Genomic DNA, 24,745 nt, shown 5'->3' on the forward strand with positions numbered 1-24,745 from the left:
CTTCTTACCAGCTGTCCCTCGTTTCCTTGAAAAAAACTACCAAAGTACAAACTTTCTTACCCAGCCTGTCCATGGCTCTTCTGTCCTTGTAAGAAGAGCTAACACATACCTAGATATGCGTCTGATAATTAATAGCCCTAACAGCTAGGGTAGCCAAAGTACAAACCTTCTTACCCAGCCTGTCCATGGCTCTGCTGTCCTTGTAAGAAGAGCTAACACATACCTAGATATGCGTCTGATAATTATTAGCCCTAACAGCTAGGGTAGCCAAAGTACAAACCTTCTTACCCAGCCTGTCCATGGCTCTGCTGTCCTTGTAAGAAGAGCTAACACATACCTAGATATGCGTCTGATAATTAATAGCCCTAAAAGCTAGGGTAGCCAAAGTACAAACCTTCTTACCCAGCCTGTCCATGGCCCTGCTGTCCTTGTAGGAAGAGCTAACACATACCTAGATATGCGTCTGATAATTAATAGCCCTAACAGCTAGGGTAACCAAAGTACAAACCTTCTTACCCAGCGTGTCCATGGCTCTGCTGTCCTTGTAAGAAGAGCTAACACATACCTAGATATGCGTCTGATAATTAATAGCCCTAACAGCTAGGGTAGCCAGTACAAACCTTCTTACCCAGCCTGTCCATGGCTCTGCTGTCCTTGTAAGAAGAGCTAACACATACCTAGATATGCGTCTGATAATTAATAGCCCTAACAGCTAGGGTAGCCAAAGTACAAACCTTCTTACCCAGCCTGTCCATGGCTCTGCTGTCCTTGTAAGAAGAGCTAACACATACCTAGATATGCGTCTGATAATTAATAGCCCTAACAGCTAGGGTAACCAAAGTACAAACCTTCTTACCCAGCCTGTCCATGGCTCTGCTGTCCTTGTAAGAAGAGCTAACACATACCTAGATATGCGCCTGATAATTAATAGCCCTAACAGCTAGGGTAGCCAAAGTACAAACCTTCTTACCCAGCCTGTCCATGGCTCTGCTGTCCTTGTAAGAAGAGCTAACACATACCTAGATATGCGTCTGATAATTAATAGCCCTAACAGCTAGGGTAGCCAAAGTACAAACCTTCTTACCCAGCCTGTCCATGGCTCTGCTGTCCTTGTAAGAAGAGCTAACACATACCTAGATATGCGTCTGATAATTAATAGCCCTAACAGCTAGGGTAGCCAAAGTACAAACCTTCTTACCCAGCCTGTCCATGGCTCTGCTGTCCTTGTAAGAAGAGCTAACACATACATAGATATGCCTGATAATTAATAGCCCTAACAGCTAGGGTAACCAAAGTACAAACCTTCTTACCCAGCCTGTCCATGGCTCTGCTGTCCTTGTAAGAAGAGCTAACACATACCTAGATATGCGTCTGATAATTAATAGCCCTAACAGCTAGGGTAGCCAAAGTACAAACCTTCTTACCCAGCCTGTCCATGGCTCTGCTGTCCTTGTAAGAAGAGCTAACACATACCTAGATATGCGTCTGATAATTAATAGCCCTAACAGCTAGGGTAACCAAAGTACAAACCTTCTTACCCAGCCTGTCCATGGCTCTGCTGTCCTTGTAAGAAGAGCTAACACATACCTAGATATGCGTCTGATAATTAATAGCCCTAACAGCTAGGGTAGCCAAAGTACAAACCTTCTTACCCAGCCTGTCCATGGCTCTGCTGTCCTTGTAAGAAGAGCTAACACATACCTAGATATGTGTCTGATAATTAATAGCCCTAACAGCTAGGGTAGCCAAAGTACAAACCTTCTTACCCAGCCTGTCCATGGCTCTGCTGTCCTTGTAAGAAGAGCTAACACATACCTAGATATGCGTCTGATAATTGATAGCCCTAACAGCTAGGGTAGCCAAAGTAGAAACCTTCTTACCCAGCCTGTCCATGGCTCTGCTGTCCTTGTAAGAAGAGCTAACACATACCTAGATATGCGTCTGATAATTAATAGCCCTAACAGCTAGGGTAACCAAAGTACAAACCTTCTTACCCAGCCTGTCCATGGCTCTGCTGTCCTTGTAAGAAGAGCTAACACATACCTAGATATGCGTCTGATAATTAATAGCCCTAACAGCTAGGGTAACCAATGTACAAACTTTCTTACCCAGCCTGTCCATGGCTCTGCTGTTCTTGTAAGAAGAGCTAACACATACCTACCTAGATATGCATCTGATAATTAATAGCCCTAACAGCTAGGGTAGCCAAAGTACAAACCTTCTTACACAGCCTGTCCATGGCTCTGCTGTCCTTGTAAGAAGAGATAACACATACCTAGATATGCGTCTGATAATTAATAGGCCTAACAGCTAGGGTAGCCAAAGTACAAACCTTCTTACCCAGCCTGTCCATGGCTCTGCTGTCCTTGTAAGAAGAGCTAACACATACCTAGATATGCGTCTGATAATTAATAGCCCTAAAAGCTAGAGTAGCCAAAGTACAAACCTTCTTACCCAGCCTGTCCATGGCTCTGCTGTCCTTGTAAGAAGAGCTAACACATACCTAGATATGCTTCTGATAATTAATAGCCCTAACAGCTAGGGTAGCCAAAGTACAAACCTTTTTACCCACCCTGTCCATGGCTCTGCTGTCCTTGTAAGAAGAGCTAACACATACCTAGATATGCGTCTGATAATTAATAGCCCTAACAGCTAGGGTAGCCAAAGTACAAACCTTCTTACCCAGCTTGTCCATGGCTCTGCTGTCCTTGTAAGAAGAGCTAACACATACCTAGATATGCGTCTGATAATTAATAGCCCTAACAGCTAGGGTAACCAAAGTACAAACCTTCTTACCCAGCCTGTCCATGGCTCTGCTGTCCTTGTAAGAAGAGCTAACACATACCTAGATATGCGTATGATAATTAATAGCCCAAACAGCTAGGGCAGCCAAAGTACAAACCTTCTTACCCAGCCTGTCCATGGCTCTGCTGTCCTTGTAAGAAGCGCTAACACATACCTAGATATTTGTCTGATAATTAATAGCCCTAACAGCTAGGGTAGCCAAAGTACAAACCTTCTTATCCAGCCTGTCCATGGCTCTGCTGTCCTTGTAAGAAAAGCTAACACATACCTAGATATGCGTCTGATAATTAATAGCCCTAACAGCTAGGGTAGCCAAAGTACAAACCTTCTTACCCAGCCTGTCCATGGCTCTGCTGTCCTTGTAAGAAGAGCTAACACATACCCAGATATGCATCTGATAATTAATAGCCCTAACAGCTAGGGTAGCCAAAGTACAAACCTTCTTACCCAGCCTGTCCATGGCTCTGCTGTCCTTGTAAGAAGAGCTAACACATACCTAGATATGCGTCTGATAATTAATAGCCCTAACAGCTAGGGTAGCCAAAGTACAAACCATCTTACCCAGCCTGTCCATGGCTCTGCTGTCCTTGTAAGAAGAGCTAACACACACCTAGACATGCGTCTGATAATTAATAGCCCTAACAGCTAGGGTAACCAAAGTACAAACCTTCTTACCCAGCCTGTCCGTGGCTCTGCTGTCCTTGTAAGAAGAGCTAACACATACCTAGATATGCGTCTGATAATTAATAGCCCTAACAGCTAGGGTAACCAAAGTACAAACCTTCTTACACAGCCTGTCCATGGCTCTGCTGTCCTTGTAAGAAGAGCTAACACATACCTAGATATGCGTCTGATAATTAATAGCCCTAACAGCTAGGGTAACCAAAATACAAGCCTTCTTACACAGCCTGTCCATGGCTCTGCTGTCCTTGTAAGAAGAGCTAACACATACCTAGATATGCGTCTGATAATTAATAGCCCTAACATCTAGGGTAGCCAAAGTACAAACCTTCTTACCCAGCCTGTCCATGGCTCTGCTGTCCTTGTAAGAAGAGCTAACACATACCTAGATATGCGTCTGATAATTAATAGCCCTAACAGCTAGGGCAGCCAAAGTACAAACCTTCTTACCCAGCCTGTCCATGGCTCTGCTGTCCTTGTAAGAAGAGCTAACACATACCTAGATATGCGTCTGATAATTAATAGCCCTAACAGCTAGGGCAGCCGAAGTACAAACCTTCTTACCCAGCCTGTCCATGGCTCTGCTGTCCTTGTAAGAAGAGCTAACACATACCTAGATATGCGTCTGATAATTAATAGCCCTAACAGCTAGGGTAACCAAAGTACAAACCTTCTTACCCAGCCTGTCCATGGCTCTGCTGTCCTTGTAAGAAGAGCTAACACATACCAAGATATGCGTCTGATAATTAATAGCCCTAACAGCTAGGGTAGCCAAAGTACAAACCTTCTTACCCAACCTGTGCATGGCTCTGCTGTCCTTGTATGAAGAGCTAACACATACCCAGATATGCGGCTGATAATTAATAGCCCTAACAGCTAGGGTAACCAATGTACAAACCTTCTTACCCAGCCTGTCCATGGCTCTGCTGTCCTTGTAAGAAGAGCTAACACATACCTAGATATGCGTCTGATAATTAATAGCCCTAACAGCTAGGGTAACCAAAGTAAAAACCTTCTTACACAGCCTGTCCATGGCTCTGCTGTCCTTGTAAGAAGAGCTAACACATACCTAGATATGCGTCTGATAATTAATAGCCCTAACAGCTAGGGTAACCAAAGTACAAACCTTCTTACCCAGCCTGTCCATGGCTCTGCTATCCTTGTAAGAAGAGCTAACACATGCCTAGATATGCGTCTGATAATTAATAGCCCTAACAGCTAGGGCAGCCAAATTACAAACCTTCTTACCCAGCCTGTCCATGGCTCTGCTGTCCTTGTAAGAAGCGCTAACACATACCTAGATATGTGTCTGATAATTAATAGCCCTAACAGCTAGGGTAGCCATAGTACAAACCTTCTTATCCAGCCTGTCCATGGCTCTGCTGTCCTTGTAAGAAGAGTTAACACATACCTATATATGCGTCTGATAATTAATAGCCCTAACAACTAGGGTAGCCAAAGTACAAACCTTCTTACCCAGCCTGTCCATGGCTCTGCTGTCCTTGTAAGAAGAGCTAACACATACCTAGATATGCGTCTGATAATTAATAGCCCTAACAGCTAGGGTAACCAAAGTACAAACCTTCTTACCCAGCCTGTCCATGGCTCTGCTGTCCTTGTAAGAAGCGCTAACACATACCTAGATATGTGTCTGATAATTAATAGCCCTAACAGCTAGGGTAGCCAAAGTACAAACCTTCTTATCCAGCCTGTCCATGGCTCTGCTGTCCTTGTTAGAAGAGCTAACACATACCAAGATATGCATCTGATAGTTAAAAGCCTTAACAGCTAGGGTAGCCAAAGTACAAACCTTCTTACCCAGCCTGTCCATGGCTCTGCTGTCCTTGTAAGAAGAGCTAACACATACCTAGATATGCGTCTGATAATTAATAGCCCTAACAGCTAGGGTAACCAATGTACAAACTTTCTTACCCAGCCTGTCCATGGCTCTGCTGTCCTTGTAAGAAGAGCTAACACATACCTAGATATGCGTCTGATAATTAATAGCCCTAAGAGCTAGGGTAGCCAAAGTACAAACCTTCTTACCCAGCCTGTCCATGGCTCTGCTGTCCTTGTAAGAAGAGCTAACACATACCTAGATATGCGTCTGATAATTAATAGCCCTAACAGCTAGGGTAGCCAAAGTACAAACCTTCTTACCCAGCCTGTCCATGGCTCTGCTGTCCTTGTAAGAAGAGCTAAGACATACCTAGATATGCGTCTGATAATTAATAGCCCTAACAGCTAGGGTAGCCAATGTACAAACCTTCTTACCCAGCCTGTCCATGGCTCTGCTGTCCTTGTAAGAAGAGCTAACACATACCTAGATATGCGTCTGATAATTAATAGCCCTACCAGCTAGGGTAACCAAAGTACAAACCTTCTTACCCAGCGTGTCCATGGCTCTGCTGTCCTTGTAAGAAGAGCTAACACATACCTAGATACGCGTCTGATAATTAATAGCCCTAACAGCTAGGGTAGCCAAAGTACAAACCTTCTTACCCAGCCTGTCCGTGGCTCTGCTGTCCTTGTAAGAAGAGCTAACACATACCTAGATATGCGTCTGACAATTAATAGCCCTAACAGCTAGGGTAACTAAAGTACAAACCTTCTTACCCAGCCTGTCCATGGCTCTGCTGTCCTTGTAAGAAGAGCTAACACATACCTAGATATGCGTCTGATAATTAATCGCCCTAACAGCTAGGGTAGCCAAAGTACAAACCTTCTTACCCAGCTTGTCCATGGCTCTGCTGTCCTTGTAAGAAGAGCTAACACATACCTAGATATGCGTCTGATAATTAATAGCCCTAACAGCTAGGGGAACCAAAGTACAAACCTTCTTACCCAGCCTGTCCATGGCTCTGCTGTCCTTGTAAGAAGAGCTAACACATACCTAGATATGCGTCTGATAATTAATAGCCCTAACAGCTAGGGGAACCAAAGTACAAACCTTCTTACCCAGCCTGTCCATGGCTCTGCTGTCCTTGTAAGAAGAGCTAACACATACCTAGATATGCGTCTGATAATTAATAGCCCTAACAGCTAGGGTAGCCAAAGTACAAACCATCTTACCCAGCCTGTCCATGGCTCTGCTGTCCTTGTAAGAAGAGCTAACACATACCTAGACATGCGTCTGATAATTACTAGCCATAACAGCTAGGGTAACCAAAGTACAAACCTTCTTACCCAGCCTGTCCATGGCTCTGCTGTCCTTGTAAGAAGAGCTAACACATACCTAGATATGCGTCTGATAATTAATAGCCCTAACAGCTAGGGCAGCCAAAGTACAAACCTTCTTACCCAGCCTGTCCATGGCTCTGCTGTCCTTGTAAGAAGCGCTAACACATACCTAGATATGTGTCTGATAATTAATAGCCCTAACAGCTAGGGTAGCCAAAGTACAAACCTTCTTATCCAGCCTGTCCATGGCTCTGCTGTCCTTGTAAGAAGAGCTAACACATACCTAGATATGCGTCTGATAATTGATAGCCCTAACAGCTAGGGTAGCCAAAGTAGAAACCTTCTTACCCAGCCTGTCCATGGCTCTGCTGTCCTTGTAAGAAGAGCTAACACATACCTAGATATGCGTCTGATAATTAATAGCCCTAACAGCTAGGGTAGCCAAAGTACAAACCATCTTACCCAGCCTGTCCATGGCTCTGCTGTCCTTGTAAGAAGAGCTAACACACACCTAGACATGCGTCTGATAATTAATAGCCCTAACAGCTAGGGTAACCAAAGTACATACCTTCTTACCCAGCCTGTCCGTGGCTCTGCTGTCCTTGTAAGAAGAGCTAACACATACCTAGACATGCGTCTGATAATTAATAGCCCTAACAGCTAAGGTAACCAAAGTACAAACCTTTTTACACAGCCTGTCCATGGCTCTGCTGTCCTTGTAAGAAGAGCTAACACATACCTAGATATGTGTCTGATAATTAATAGCCCTAACAGCTAGGGTAACCAAAGTACAAACCTTCTTACCCAGCCTGTCCATGGCTCTGCTGTCCTTGTAAGAAGAGCTAACACATACCTAGATATGCGTCTGATAATTAATAGCCCTAACAGCTAGGGTAGCCAAAGTACAAACCTTCTTACCCAGCCTGTCCATGGCTCTGCTGTCCTTGTAAGAAGAGCTAACACATACCTAGATATGCGTCTGATAATTAATAGCCCTAACAGCTAGGGTAGCCAAAGTACAAACCTTCTTACCCAGCCTGTCCATGGCTCTGCTGTCCTTGTAAGAAGAGCTAACACATACCTAGATATGTGTCTGATAATTAATAGCCCTAACAGCTAGGGCAGCCGAAGTACAAACCTTCTTACCCAGCCTGTCCATGGCTCTGCTGTCCTTGTAAGAAGAGCTAACACATACCTAGATATGCGTCTGATAATTAATAGCCCTAACAGCTAGGGTAACCAAAGTACAAACCTTCTTACCTAGCCTGTCCATGGCTCTGCTGTCCTTGTAAGAAGAGGTAACAGATACCTAGATATGCATCTGATAATTATTAGCCCTAACAGCTAGGGTAACCAAAGTACAAACCTTCTTACACAGCCTGTCCATGGCTCTGCTGTCCTTGTAAGAAGAGCTAACACATACCTAGACATGCGTCTGATAATTAATAGCCCTAACAGCTAGGGTAACCAAAGTACAAACCTTCTTACCCAGCCTGTCCATGGCTCTGCTGTCCTTGTAAGAAGAGCTAACACATACCTAGACATGCGTCTGATAATTAATAGCCCTAACAGCTAGGGTAGCCAAAGTACAAACCTTCTTACCCAGCCTGTCCATGGCTCTGCTGTCCTTGTAAGAAGAGCTAACACATACCTAGATATGTGTCTGATAATTAATAGCCCTAACAGCTAGGGTAGCCAAAGTACAAACCTTCTTACACAGCCTGTCCATGGCTCTGCTGTCCTTGTAAGAAGAGCTAACACATACCTAGACATGCGTCTGATAATTAATAGCCCTAACAGCTAGGGTAGCCAAAGTACAAACCTTCTTACCCAGCTTGTCCATGGCTCTGCTGTCCTTGTAAGAAGAGCTAACACATACCTAGATATGCGTCTGATAATTAATAGCCCTAACAGCTAGGGTAACCAAAGTACAAACCTTCTTACCCAGCCTGTCCATGGCTCTGCTGTCCTTGTAAGAAGAGCTAACACATACCTAGATATGCTTCTGATAATTAATAGCCCTAACAGCTAGGGTAGCCAAAGTACAAACCTTCTTACCCAGCCTGTCCATGGCTCTGCTGTCCTTGTAAGAAGAGCTAACACATACCTAGATATGCGTCTGATAATTAATAGCCCTAACAGCTAGGGTAACCAAAGTACAAACCTTCTTACCCAGCCTGTCCAGGGCTCTGCTGTCCTTGTAAGAAGAGCTAACACATACCTAGATATGCGTCTGATAATTAATAGCCCTAACAGCTAGGGCAGCCAAAGTACAAACCTTCTTACCCAGCCTGTCCATGGCTCTGCTGTCCTTGTAAGAAGCGCTAACACATACCTAGATATGTGTCTGATAATTAATAGCCCTAACAGCTAGGGTAGCCAAAGTACAAACCTTCTTATCCAGCCTGTCCATGGCTCTGCTCTCCTTGTAAGAAAAGCTAACACATACCTAGATATGCGTCTGATAATTAATAGCCCTTACAGCTAGGGTAGCCAAAGTACAAACCTTCTTACCCAGCCTGTCCATGGCTCTGCTATCCTTGTAAGAAGAGCTAACACATGCCTAGATATGCGTCTGATAATTAATAGCCCTTACAGCTAGGGTAGCCAAAGTACAAACCTTCTTACCCAGCCTGTCCATGGCTCTGCTATCCTTGTAAGAAGAGCTAACACATACCTAGATATGCGTCTGATAATTAATAGCCCTAACAGCTAGGGTAGCCAAAGTACAAACCATCTTACCCAGCCTGTCCATGGCTCTGCTGTCCTTGTAAGAAGAGCTAACACACACCTAGACATGTGTATGATAGTTAATAGTCCTAACAGCTAGGTTAACCAAAGTACAAACCTTCTTACCCAGCCTGTCCATGGCTCTGCTGTCCTTGTAAGTAGAGCTAACACATACCTAGACATCCGTCTGATAATTAATAGCCCTAACAGCTAGGGTAACCAATGTACAAACCTTCTTACCCAGCCTGTCCATGGCTCTGCTGTCCTTGTAAGAACAGCTAACACATACCTAGACATGTGTCTGATAATTAATAGCCTTAACAGCTAGGGTAGTCAAAGTACAAACCTTCTTACCCAGCCTGTCCATGGCTCTGCTGTCCTTGTAAGAAGGCAGTAACTTGGATGAAGGAAGCAATTGAGACTGCGTATCAGGGGCTATAGACACCACAGAGTGATCAGCAGCAGGACATTTGAACAAAAAGGAACAATCCTCATGCACCCTACAAAACCTATCATGCTTCTTGGGGGCAGGGGGCAGAGAATCAGGCACTTTAGAGGCATTGAAAAACCATCCAGTAAAGCAGCCTAAACAGGAGGAATGGTCGCAGGTTTAGGGGATCCCATCTGCAGTAACTCATAGTACCTCTTATGGAAATCCAAGACCTGGGCACAATCCCACTTAAAAAAATCCATCCTAGAGATTGTGTCCCCAAAGGAAATTTCCTCAGGAGGACTATTAGATTCCTCCTTCTCAGACCTGTAGTCTAAAGTAGAAGGAATCTGGGTAGAATAAGTAAAGGATTTTTCATCAGAATCCAACTCTTCCTCAGATGAATTTAATTCCCTGGGCCTTTTAGGTAAAGAAGAGGACCAAGGAGGAGCAGAAACTGAAATCCCTTGAGGATGCCTTAATGACAGTAAAGCATTAAATAACCTTTGAGTAAAGGCCTGCCACTCAATTTGTGGAGTGGTTAGTGTTCAGTTTGTTTTTTAAGGGGACATCCATCCTAGAAAACTGAGAGGTCCCAGACTGAGGACGGCTTTCCACAACTGTAGTAGAAACTTCTTCCATAAGAAGAAACTGTGGACCCCCCTAGACCCCTCGTAAACAATCAACCGTGTTTCCACCTGAATGCCTGAAACAGACACCTGCAAAGCCTCATCAGACATGCTGTCTGCCAGATCCTCACCGGCCTCCAACCTGGACATGGCAGAGGAAACTGACAACACAACCAGGCGAGTCTACAGGTTTGTAATAACCTTGGGAGAAACCGCTGGCAGAGGCTGGACAGTGAAAGGTTCTGGTCTTATCTTTTTCACCTTCTTTCCTCGGGGCAGAAATTTCCATCCATAGTATCTTTAGCGAGAAGCCTAAGATGCTGGTTCTCAAGATACAGTGAAAGCGAAGAGAGCCGACTACGAGGGTTTTAGGGGCAAGCCCCTGACAAATCGAACGAGACGTATGGTCATAAAGAAAGCCGACTATGAGGGTTTTAGGGGCAAACCCCGACAAATCGAATAAGACGTATGGTCATGAAGAAAGCCGACTACAAGGGTTTTAGGAACAAACCCCCGACAAATCGAATGAGACGTATGGTCATGAAGAAAGCCAACTACGAGGGTTTTAGGGGCAAACCCCTGACAAATCGAACGAGACGTGTGGTCATGAGAAGCTCCTAGGCAAAAATGGCACTTATCGTGGCAGTCTTTATGGGGAATCTGTCTCCCACACTGGATTTACCCTTCCTGGATGACATTAACCCCCCCAAACAGCACAAAAAAATAAAAAAAAGAACAAAAACCCAAATGGGTACTTATCTGCAACAGTGAGGACTTCAGCAAACAGGAGTAATCACTGGAATTCCAACAGACAGAAAAGAAATGGAAGGCGGCAAACAGACTGTTAAAAACAGCATTCAGACTGGTGGCAAAGAAGTTCTGAATGTCACCTTTATGTCCTATGCTACGCAAGCTTTGTAGGTGATGTTAAGCATACCTTAAAGCAATGGTAGACTGGCCGGACAATGGGCTTCACGGCAGGGAATCCCAGAAGTTATGAATACTACAGTGGTAACTGTAAGGACATTGTGTGTTTTCAAGTAGACTGTAATTTTTATGTTCTGCCCATTTCTAAACAGTATATTTCACTCTTATCCCACATGCAAAGGAGTAGCTTTTCCACAAATTTAAGAACTTATTTGTGGTTCTGAGTAACAGTAAATGGAGTGTCTCGTGGTGAGATATTGTTAGACATAGTATCTTAGTAGCCTGATTTAATCTTTCCAAGCTGCATCCTTCAACATATTTTAGAATGTTTCCATAAATGGCAAGTAATTATTCGCTGTAATTTGTTATTAAAGCAATTCTTTGTATATAAAGTAGGAACTTTGACATGGCACAAATGTTATTATTAAAATTCTAGCACATCTCCCAGCAGTATGAACAAGTGACTCTACTTTGTTTTTTACATTGATGTTATCGTAATCAGCATTACAAAATTTCCAGATGCTTCTGTCCAAGTGGCAACAAATACTTGGTATAACAGTTGTACAAATATTCTAATCAGTTTCTGAAATAGGGTATTGAAGTCGACTTACTCTACAGACATCACAATAGAGTATTATAATATCAAGTGTACTAGATTCCTGTTTATTGAATGCAGTCTACTTGATGTTATAGCAATCCAGATTTGGAATAGTTTCTCCAAATATTCCATCACTGTATGTTTATTGGACACATTTAAAGACCAATCTCCTGTGGTGAGTTTAAGTTGACGTTAGTAATGTGTGAGATCTTGGGCATAGCCCTCATAAAGACTTCATTAAATTCAGTAGAATTATCCTGGGAAAGTGATGGACTTCTGTAGAGTTTTGTGTCTGTCACCTGTAGATGAGGAACTAGAAATGCTAACAGTTGTACTATTTGCATCTTTAAATAGGAGGCCAGACTGGAATTTCTCAATGACCTAATCAGAAACACATCTACCTCTGTGTAATTGTCTGTATTTATGGTCAATTTGATATAGTAACCATTTGAAATGCTGGGACCCACTGAAATATGGAGATTGAATGGCCAAAAGAACTGACTTAGTGAACCAAGAAATGCAGTTTCTTGGAAATAGTCCCTTTCCTCTTAAGATATGGTGATCTCAAAGTTGCTATATGTAACTTTAGCCAGTTTAGTGGGGGCTTGACCTCTTGCAAAGAAAGTTTTAAGGAAGAAGATTTTTGAGATTCTCTGCTCTCCTGTGTTTTCAGCCATTTTTCTTGGTTTGTAGGCACTCAGCATTTTGAGTGCCGACATTTCAGTGTAGAGCCCTATGATATACCGTTAGAGAAGGGAGAATACAATGGGGCCCATAGCAAGTTTGTTGTAATGATGCCACCATTCTTAAAGGATGCTACACACTGGGGGTTGGAAAACTTTGAATACTCTGCAATGAAAATTACAACTACAACATATTTGAAATGACCAAGTCTTGGTGCAGTTTGCCCTAGAACTCCTTGTAAACTTGTTTTGTAATTTTTAGAAGCTGCAAGTTTGTCTAAATGATACCTAACACTGGCAAACATACATGGCTTGTTAAGCACAACCTACCACAAATTACAAGTTAAACAATACTGACAGATGTCTGACCACTATTAAAACTGTTAAAAAACTATCACATCTTTCAAGGGCATTCTCAGAGAAGGAAGAAGGAATGATATCCATGGAAGTTAATGCATAGCACTTACTATGTGCAGATTTTTATATTGGTTATCAATGCAATAAACATGTCCGTAATAGAGGTACTGCCTGTATGATTTGGGCCTGCACTGATTCTAGCATGGTCACAGCCAAATATTGCATTCCTTTGTTCCTTTAAATTACACTACGGTAAACTTAAAACTATTACTTGACCCGTCTGGGAGTAAATTCCATGAACTTCATCAAGTCTCTGATCAAAATTTCTGGAAAAGATATATTGAAATTTGACTTTTAAGTAACTTGCTGATTGCCCTCACTAACAGCATTCTTTGCATCTATTTCAGTGACTGGCTCTAGGTTAGATATTCTCTCCCTCCCCATGTTCGCCTTCTGTTATATCTGAAAAAGCTTTCCATTCAAGGATCTTCACAAAAGGCTGGAATTTATTATATTTTTCTGGTTTACCTTTATATTGTTGATCACACATGATCGACCGGCCACTTGATCGAACCGTTTAAACAAAACCAAAGCATGAAAATTTTTAAATGTCGAAATTATGTCGAATTTCAACATTTCTGGCCGTACCACACCTCCACACCAGTGCTACCATGGGTCTAAAAGGGGCAAGGTTTTGCCGTTCGGTTATGTGGAATTCGACATTGGAAACGTTTGCACTTCAGTATTCGCGGAAGACGTTTTGCCCATATTGGGATCGCCGATATAAAGGTAAACCTATTTTTCTTGGGCACTAAGGAGGACTAACTCTGTTGAGGGCTCAAGATATGAAAATTTAATTTGACTTGCCAGTGGAGGGCAGAGAAACCCCCTGCTGCTATACAGTTATTACATCTGTTCTTTACATAATCTTTGAATCGCTATTTGTAACTATTGAGCACCATTTTCTGTAACATTAGTATAGGCTTTATGTAAGAAGCTTTAATCACTGGATTAATTGATATTTGAGGTGCTCCTTGACCAGTTACAGAGGGCAGACAAAGTAAAAGATTCAAGGAGGAGCACTGTGAACACTACCAGAAACAATGCAGTCAGTTCATGTCTCAACATCGGGTCTATATTATTTCCTTGAAAAGGCATTCCGTCGAACGCCTCTTCCTCGACCCCAAAACCACGAACTTTCAAAATATCGTACCTCCACATAAGCGATTTCTTTCTCTTGGGAAGAAATCGCTTGCCCTGCAAACACCAACAAGTAACCACAAACACTACAAAGTGGGGGACTGTGCCCCCCCACACCCCCCTAACTAAATATACCAACTCTGAGATTGCACTACGGCGGGGAAAATGGCACACTGATGAGGATGGCCAAGCAATTTTTTCCCAAGGAATGAAATCGCTTATGTGAACGTTCGATGTTTTCAGATTTCGCGGTTTCAAGTTTGATGAAGAGGCGTTCAATAGGATGCCTCTTCGAGGAAATAATAGGAACCCCCAACATCTGCACAAACTAGACTGGCAAGTGTGTGTACTTACCTTAATAGTATGAAGTCATATGTTTTACATACACATTTATCGTGTAAAATTAAATACTGCACCCCCAGTTAATGTCTTAGAGGGGTTTCATTACACTGCTATGCTTTACAGAAGATTGTTTAGGAGGTCCTTTGAAGATAATCTTTCTTTTTTGAGTCTGTCCCAGTGCATACCATTTTAAAGTTAGCAGGCAATCCACAATTAGCAAAAGCTATATTTTGTGAGTTATTCAAACTATCAAGACAAAAAGGCAGCCAACCAACAAATATGGTGAAAAATATAAATCTTAAGTTAAAATCCATGGGGTATGACTATAACGAAGTTGTGTATTCCTTTGGGAATTAGTGAGTTCAGGTGGGGTAAAAGTGATAAAAATCTGGAAGGTTTTGTTTAACAATATTTTATAATGAAGGATGGTATTAGGATCATAGGAGGTTACTAGGCTATCAACCGTAAGGTCATTTCAAGCCTAGCCGTTTCATCCCAATGGAATACCAGTGATACTCTAGTCAGTACCCAGGATTATATTTAACAATGACTAACCATATCAAGGAGGGTTGTGGGTACTATCCCCGGTAAGAATTTATGGTTTCTCATCCACTTGATCTGGTTCCTTTTGAACAATGTGATAGATGTACTCTGCTTCACATGAATTGGCAGCCTATTCCAAAAACATGGCAGTCACTGTGAGATGAATCTGTCCCTCCAGCATGTCCTATTCATGTCACAGGCCATATTTAGTTCCCTAGAACAGGTAGTTCTAGTCCCGTTTGTGCAGCAGATCCATTAGTCTGGATTGGAAATTGCTCTGCATCCCAGATATAAGTCTCCCCTAAGTACTCTATATGATACAGAGTCACAGGGCATATTTAGGTCCCTAGAACAGGTAGTTCTAGTCCCGTTTGTGCAGCAGATCCATTAGTCTGGATTGGAAGTTGCTCTGCATCCCAGATATAAGTCTCCCCTAAGTACTCTATACGATACAGAGTCACAGGGCATATTTAGGTCCCTAGAACAGGTAGTTCTAGTCCCGTTTGTGCAGCAGATCCATTAGTCTGGATTGGAAATTGCTCTGCATCCCAGATATGTCTCCCCTAAGTACTCTATATGATACAGAGTCACAGGGCATATTTAGGTCCCTAGAACAGGTAGTTCTAGTCCCGTTTGTGCAGCAGATCCATTAGTCTGGATTGGAAGTTGCTCTGCATCCCAGATATAAGTCTCCCCTAAGTACTCTATACGATACAGAGTCACAGGGCATATTTAGGTCCCTAGAACAGGTAGTTCTAGTCCTGTTTGTGCAGCAGATCCATTAGTCTGGATTGGAAATTGCTCTGCATCCCAGATATAAGTCTCCTGTAAGTACTCTATACGATACAGAGTCACAGGGCATATTTAGTTCCCTAGAACAGGTAGTTCTAGTCCCGTTTGTGCAGCAGATCCATTATTCTGGATTGGAAGTTGCTCTGCATCCCAGATATGTCTCCCCTAAGTACTCTATACGATATAGAGTATAGTGACAGGGACTTTTCTCAGCCTGTGTAAGGCAAGCGCTGGATTCCCTTCATCATTTTTGTTAGAAACCTCTCAGGTGTCCCCACTTGCTGCAGGTGCTTTGTATGGTACATGCCAAAAGGGGTGGTATAATCAGTTAGGGGCATGATTAGTGATGAGTATAGGGGTGGTTATAATCTCCTTATCTCTAGAGGCAATGCCTTTGCTAATCAAGTGTGCTACATACAAAGCCTTCCTTAACTACAGTAGACACATGGTGGTCAAAGTTAAGGTCGCAGTCTACTTGTGATCTCAGATCGCGTGCCACTTCGTTGGTACATAGAATATTGTTGTTAACTTGATATTGTAAAGAGACATTGTTTTATTAAAGGGAATGCTGATGCATTTCTTTGTATTCAGTTTGAGACTGTGACTAAGACACCAGTCGTTGGTCTGTGTAAGACCCTCCTGAAGTATACTGACATCATTTGGGGGTCTGTGTAAGACCCTCCTGAAGTATACTGACATAATTTGGGGATTCAATAATCGCACACATTTTGCAGTCATCCACAGACTTGGTCAGCCACAGCACATTAGTTTTGCCCATGAACTTCTGAGAAGTATATACCAAACAGCAGGGGGGCCAGCACTGACCCTTGAGGCACCCCACTGGTGACAGGTCTGCTGGTTGATGTGGAGTCACTCACTTTGATAGTGTGTGACCAGTTTTTGACCCAGCTGGCAACCCATATTACAACAAAGGGGTGTACATTCAGTTTGCTAAGTGCATTGGTAATGACTGTGTATGGCATTGTGTCAAAGGCCTTTGCCAAATCAAGGTATGCTGTATGCACAGATTTGCCCTCATCAATGGCCCTAGTCACATTTTCGAAGAAATCCAGGAGGTTTAACAGGCAGGATCTGCCCTTGACAAAGCTGAATTGGGTCAGATCCAGAGTTTGGAGGTTGCCTAGATCTTTATTTATGAGGTCCATGATGATACCTTCCATGGCCTTACAGATGAGGCTGGTCAGACTTATGGGTCTATAATTCCTTAGGTAAGCCACCTTTGTGAAGGGGAATAACTGTCGCTGTTCTCCATTCCACAGGAACAAAACCTGTGGTTAGGCATTGATGCTAGCTCACATTTTAGTTTGTTTAGAAGACAGCCTGGGATGCCATCTGGTCCCATACAGGCTGTGTTTTTTGCCTTAGACAAGGCTTTAATGGATATGTAGGGCAGGGGGAAGTTGGGGCAAGGTTTGTGATACATTTGGAGGCGGAAAAGGAGTGAAATTTTCACAAAATCTGTCCGCCAGCAGGTTCAGTATCTCTGCAGGATCAGTGTGTGATTCCATTAGTCACTAGTTCAGCACACACTTGTCTCCGAACTTTTATGCTACATACAGAGCTGTGAAAGGCCTTATGGTTATCCTTATCTGTAAACGTTTTTCCTCAAGGTTGCTCTTTGAGGATTTGACATGTTGTCTTATTTGCCTGTTGAGGCTGAGGAGGGTGCTTTTCCATTGTTGTGACCTCACCTTAGTTTTCTTAGACAGCAACATTTTGCATTTGTTGTAAGTTTGTTCATGCTGGATGTCCACCAGGGCGGCTTGTTTTTTTCTTTGATTTTCTCAGGAACAGCTGAGTCTATACACTTACACAAGTGACTGCACAGGGCTTAAGTGTAAGCTTTGATGTAGTTACCACTTCCAGATGTGGGTGGGCTTTGGAATGCATTATACCTTCCCCTAGGAGGGTATAGTGTGCCTTGGTGAAGTTTATTAGTTTGATATTTCTGATGGGGTTCTTGGCTGGTGATTTAAAGTACAGTTGTGTACAGTTACCATAAATGTAGATGTTCGAGTGAATTCACTGTTGCAGTCATCACATTTGGGTTATCTGCTTGCAGTAGCCCTCAGTTGGCCTGATTATCATAGACTTGGGTCCTGCGTTGGTTGCTGTCTCATCTTCCATGACATCAAGTAGTCAGGGGTGTAAAGCATGCAGCTGATGCCATTACATCAGTTTTTCTTGCCCCAGATGTCAGGTGCCCCCCTAATGGGAAGCGATTATAGATATATATATATATATATATATATATATATATATATATATGGGTCTATATGACTTGGTCGACAGTTCATATGATCGACTGTTTATTTGGTCGACAGTTCATTTGATCGACAAGCATTTTAGGTGGGGGGCTTTGCCCCCCACCCCCCCAATGTGGGGGGCTGTGCCCCCCACACCCCCCCCCTAACTATATATATCAACTCCAGGATCACACAACATTGGGGAAGGGGGCAAATGCTTGTCGATCAAATGAACTGTTGACCAAATAAACAGTCGATCATATGAACTGTCGACCAAGTCATATAGACCCATATATATATATATATATATATATATATATATATATATATATATATATACAAGGTTACACCTCCAACAAAAAAGCAAATGCACCAAAAAGCTTTTAAGCACAGTAAAGGAGAGAAAAGGTATAGCCAAAAGAAGTCAGGGGGCTGGAGGGAGGGTAACCAGGACTGCAACCGTGAATACACTCGAACATCTTCACTTATGGTAAGTGTACACAACTGTACTATGTTCTTCGTGTTTCATTGTTGCAGTCATCACATTTGGGTATATTCCCAAAGCTAAGGATGGGAGGAGGCATTTAGATAGCATTAGGACCAGCTATAAGGCCCTGCAATACTGCAGTGGCAAAGCCAGCTCTGGATTTAGAGAAAATTGGTAAATGGTAATGCTTGGTGAAAGTATGTACAGAACTCCAGGTAGCAGCTTCCAGGATGTGCCTGGTAGGTACACCTCTGAGAAAGGCTGTAGAGGTAGATGCAGCCCTGGTTGAATGGGGTCTAATCCCCTGTGGGATAGGTTTTCCATGGTGCTTATAGCAGAAATGAATGCAATGGCCTATCCATTTAGAAATGGTTTGCTTTGAAATAGCCATCCCCTCTGCCCCTGCAGCAAATGCCACCAGCAGTTGTTCAGATTTCCTTTGAGGTTTAGTCCTGTCCAAGTAAAATCTAAGTTGTCTGTGCACATCTAAGGAGTGCAGTATCCGTTCCCCTTTGTTCTGTGGATTAGAAAAGATGGTAGGCAAATGAATGGATTGATTAAGAGCCACACTGGATACCACCTTGGGCATGAAGGAGGGATTAGTCCTGAGGGAAACCCTGTCTGCATGAAAGATGATGAAAGGCTCCACTGCCATAAGGGCCTGTAATTCAGATACCCTTCTTGCTGAAGTGATTGCTAAAAGGAAGGCTGTTTTCCAAGAAAGGAATTTTAACTCTGCACTTGCAGCTGGCTCAAAAGGAGGAAGAGTGAGTTTTTCCAATACAAAGTTGAGGTCCCAGGCTGGGTTTGGGGCTCTCCTGGGTGGTCTTAAGTTTTTGACCCCTCTGAGGAACTGCTTGAGCAGTGGGTGAGAGACGAAGGGTGGTTGTGTGTTATAATGAGCTGAAATGGCTGAGGCATGAATTTTAATGGAGGAAAAAGAAAGGCCCTTGTGAAGCATCTCAGTTAAGTATTGAACAATCTGAGGTAAATTGGGTGCTGCTGTGCCCATCCCTTGAATTTGGTTCCAGGCACAGAATCTTTTCCGTTTTTCAGCATAAGATTTTCTAGTACTAGGCCTCCTTGCTTCCAAAATGACATCCAACACTTGTTTACTGAGGGATGGTAGCGGAGAGATTAGGTAATTAGCCAGGCAGCCAGGTTCAGGGTTTGAAGCTGAGGGTATAGAATCTGGTTTTCCTGTTGTGACACCAGGGTAAGGGTCTGAGGCAGGTGCCATGGAGCCAGCAGTGACACACTGCACAAGAGGGGGTACCAGTGTTGGCATGGCCAGTCTGGTGCAATTAGTATCATCCTTGGTTTGTCCTGTTTGATCTTTAGTAGTACCTTGGGTAGGAGAGGCAGAGGAGGAAAGCCATAAACTGATAGGTTTTTCCAGCTGAAGGACAGAGCATCCACTTTCCAAGCTTGTTTGTGGGGAGTCCTTGTGTAGAATTTGTCCAACTGGTAGTTCTGGGGGGAGGCAAACAGGTCTACATCTGGGCTCCCCCATTTGTTTGTCAACATGTTGAAAGTCTTTGGTACCAGTTTCCACTTGTGTGGGTCCATGAGATTTCTGCTTAGTTCATCTGCCAGTGTATTTAGTTTTCCTGGCAGGAACTGAGCTTGTAGGTGCACTTGGTAGCTCAAGGCTGTGTTCCACAATGCCATGGCTAGTCTGCAGAGGGGGTAAGAATGTGTACTCCCCTGCTTGTTTATGTACCACATCACAGTGGTGTTGGCCGTCTTTACCATTAATTATCCTGGAAGAATGTGGTCCTTGAAGGCTGTCATAGCATTCTGTGCAGCTAACATTTCTTTTTGATTGATATGCAGGTGCATTTGACTTGGGTTCCATTTTCCCTGAATGCACTTCCCTGCCAGTTGAGCCCCCCCATGCATAGTCTGATGCATTGGTTGTTAGGGTTTGGGCGGCAGGGGGTAGAGTGAATGGTAGTCCCTTGTTTTGGTGGCAGGCCTCTGCCCACCAAAGGAACTCTAACCGCAGGCAAGGTATGATAGGAATCATTGCTTCTAGGTCCTGAGAATGTTGACACCATAGGCTTTTTACATACCACTGTAGTTTCCTCATATGCAGTCTTGCATATGCAATTAATAGAATGCAGAAGGCCATGAACCCCAAGGCTTGCAGTATTTGTCTTGCAGATAGCAGGTTTTTGTGGCCATTAGACAAGGTCAGATGATTGTGGATTTTGCAAAAAGGATGGACATGGTTGTGGTGAATACATATTTTAAGAAGAGAGAGGAGCATGGGGTAACGTACAAGAGTGGAGGAAGATGCACACAGGTGGATTATATCTTATGTAGGAGGGCCAGTCTGAAGGAGATTGGAGACTGTAAAGTGGTGACTGGGGAAAGTGTAGTTAAGCAGCATAGAATGGTGATCTGTAGGATGACGTTGGTGATCAAGAAAAGGAGGAGGAGTGTGAAAGCAGTGCCAAGGATTAGATGGTGGAAGTTAAAAAAGGGTGATTGTCAGGTGGAGTTCAGGGAAAAGTTAAGACAGGCACTGGGAGGCAGTGAAGAGTTACCAAATAGCTGGTTAACTACAGCAGAGCTAGTAAGGGAGACTGCTAGAAAGGTGCTTGGTGTGACATCTGGACAGAGGAAGGAGGACAAGGAGACCTGGTGGTGGAATGAGGAAGTACAGGAGAGTATACAGAGGAAGAGGCTGGTGAAGAAGAAGTGGGATTGTCAAAGAGATGAAGAAAGTAGACATGAGTATAAGGAGATGATGCGCAAGGCAAAGAGAGAGGTGGCGAAGGCTAAGGATAAGGCATATGGAGAGTTGTATGAGAGATTGGACACTAAAGAGGGAGAAAAGGACCTGTACCGATTGGCTAGACAGAGGGACAGAGCTGGAAAAGATATGCAGCAGGTAAAGGTGATAAAGGATAATGAGGGAAACACTCACAAGCGAGGAGAGTGGGTTGAGGAGATGGAAAGAGTACTTTGAAGGGCTGATGAATGAAGAGAATGAGAGAGAGAGAAGGTTGGATGATGTGAGGATAGTGAATCAGGAAGTGAAACAGATTAGCAAGGAGGAAGTAAGGACAGCTATGAAGAGGATGAAGAATGGAAAGGCTGTTGGCCCAGATGACATACGAGTAGAAGCATGGAGTTGCTTAGTTGAAATGGCAGTCGAATTTTTAACCAGATTGTTTAATGAAATTTTGGAAAGTCAGAGGATGCCAGAGGAGTGGATAAAAAGTGTTTTGGTACCTATCTTTAAGAATAAGGGTGATGTGCAGAGCTGCAGTAACTACAAAGGGATAAAATTGATCAGTCACAGCTTGAAGTTATAGGAAAGAGTAGTGGAAGCTAGGTTAAGAAGGGAGGTGATGATTAGTGATCAGCAGTATGGTTTCATGCCAGGAAAGAGCACTACAGATGCAATATTTGCTCTGAGAGTGTTGTTGGAGAAATACAGAGAAGGTCAGAAGGAGATGCATTGTGTCTTTGTGGACTTAGAGAAAGCATATGACAGGGTGCCTAGAGAGGAGTTGTGGTATTGTATGAGGAAGTTGGGAGTGTCAGAGAAGTATGTAAGAGTGGTACAGGATATGTACAAGGGTAGTGTGACATTGGTGAGGACTCCGGTGGGAGTGACAGACACGTTTAAGGTGGAAGTGGGATTACATCAAGGATCAGCTCTGAGCCCTTTCTTATTTGCAGTGGTGATGGACAGGTTGACAGAAGATATCAGACAGAAGGCCCCATGGACTATGATGTTTGCAGATGACATTGTTATATGTAGTGAGAGTAGGGACCAGGTTGAGGAGACCCTGGAGAGGTGGAGATATACTTTAGAGAGGAGAGGAATGATGGTTAGCAGGGCTAAAACAGAATATATGTGTGTAAATATGAGGGAGGGTAGAGGAATGGTGAGGATGCAGGGAGTAGAGTTGGTAAAGGTGGATGAGTTTAAGTACTTGGGATCAACAATTCAGAGTAATGGTGAGTGTGGAAGAGAGGTGACGAAGAGAGTACAGGCAGGGTGGAATGGGTGGAGAAGAGTGTCAAGAGTGATTTGTGACAGACGGGTACTAGTAAGAGTGAAAGAGAAGGTCTACAAGAGGGTAGTGAGACCGGCTATGTTATATGGGTTGGAGAAAAGGCAGGAGTCAGAGCTGGATGTGGCAGAGTTAAAGATGTTAAGATTTGCACTGGGTGTGACTAGGATGGACAGGATTAGGGATCAGTATATTAGAGGGTCAGCTCATGTTGGACAGTTTAGAGACAACGCAAGAGAGGTGAGATTGCGTTGGTTTGGACATGTGGTAAGGAGGGATGCTGGGTATATTGGGAAAAGGATGCTAAGGATGGAGCTGCCAGGTAAGAGGAAAAGAGGAAGGCCTCAGATAAGGTTTATGCATGTGGTAAGAGAGGACATGCAGGCGGTTGGCGTGAAAGAGCAAGATGCAGAGGACAGGAAGAAATGGAAACAGAAGATCTGCTGTGGCGACCCCTAATGGGAACAACCGAAAGAAGATAATGATGAGTTTGAAGTAAGTTGTCAAATGAATTTGTTTCTCTGGCGTGAGGAAAGCCATCTGGGAAGTTGTGTTCAAGCTTGCTCCCAGGAATATAATTTGTTGACAGGGTACCAGATGTGATTTCTTTTCGTTTATGGTGTACCCCACACAAGTTAGCACCTTTTGTACAAATGCCAGATGATTCAAAAGTATGTCCTGGCTTTCTGCCTGAATTAGACAATCATCCAGGTATGGGTATATTTGAATATTTCTTTGCCTAAAAAATGCAGTGACTGGAGCTAGGCACTTTGTGAATACTCTGGGCGCAGAAGATAAGCCAAAGGGCAGTGCAGAGAACTGATAGTGCAAGTAGCCTGCTTTGAAGTGTAGGTATCTTCTGCAAGATTCCCTGACTGGGATATGCAAGTAGGCTTCCTTTAAATCGAGTGTTGCCAACCAGGCATCTTTGCTAGCATAGGAAGCAACTGTTGAAGAGTTAGCATCTTGAATTTTGGAATCACCAAAAAGGTGTTTAGGGTAGAAAGGTCCAGGATAGGACACCATGAGTTGTCTTTTCTGGGTACCAGAAAGAGTCTTGAGTGAAAACCTTGTCCCTTTTCCTCTTCTGGTACAGTCTGAATAGCCTTCCTGCTTAAGAGAGAGAGTACTTGCTTTTGAGCCTCTGCCCACTGATTTGGGGGTAGATCTGGCCAACCGTTTGGGGCTGGTAACGTGTGGAAGTAGAATCTGTATCCTTGGGAAACTATATTTAAAACCCATTTGTCCTGGGTAATGAGTTCCCAGTTTTTTGCCTGCAGAGCAATCTTTCCCCCTAAAGGAGAAATCAGTTGAGAAGTGCTTGGAAGTTTTAAAATTAAGTCATTGAGACAGTTTGCCATAGGGGGGAGTATTACTACTCCCTGATTTGGAAGTGGGAGCCCCCCACTGCTTAGTCCTGTGCGTACCCTGGGACTGAAGCCTGGGTGTTCTGCTGGATCTGGGTTTGGACTGAGAAGACTTGGAAGAGGCAGGAAAAGACCAATTCTTAGAGGGCCAATACCTACTAAAATCTGGGAGGCTGTACTTGCAGGAAATCTTTAACAGTTTGCATAGATTTAGCTTTTTCCTCCTGGAGTCTCTATCAAAGGTGGTAGAATTTTTGGCAGTAGTAGCCTTAATGCCCTTAGGTCCCTGTGAAATGGTCTCAGGATCCACTGTGGCATTTTTTAAAAGGAACTTGTGAGAGTCAGGAACCCTGTAATATCTATCAGGTTTTCTGGGAGCAGGAGGTAAAGAGTCAGGGGCCAAGCTAGATTCCGAAAAGGCATCATCAACAATGTCTCGTACAGGAGGGATAGCTAAAGGCTTGTGCTGGGGCAGGAGTAAGAAATCCCTAAGCATCTTTTTAGAATCAGACTAATCCTGGCTTTCCCAACAAAAATGCTCCCTAAGAGTATGCAAGGTTTTACCAAAAGAGAAATCCTCTGGGGGAGAAGCAGAGGGAATAGAGTCCTCTGCATCAGAATCCTCATAGATAAATAAGGGTAAATCCTGGTCATCAGAGGAAACAGAAATTTCAGAATCCTGATCAGAAGTAT

The sequence above is a fragment of the Protopterus annectens genome, chromosome 15.part0, assembly GCF_019279795.1.
Source record: "Protopterus annectens isolate FY-2018-M chromosome 15.part0, PAN1.0, whole genome shotgun sequence".
Taxonomy (NCBI): Eukaryota; Metazoa; Chordata; order Ceratodontiformes; family Protopteridae; genus Protopterus; species Protopterus annectens.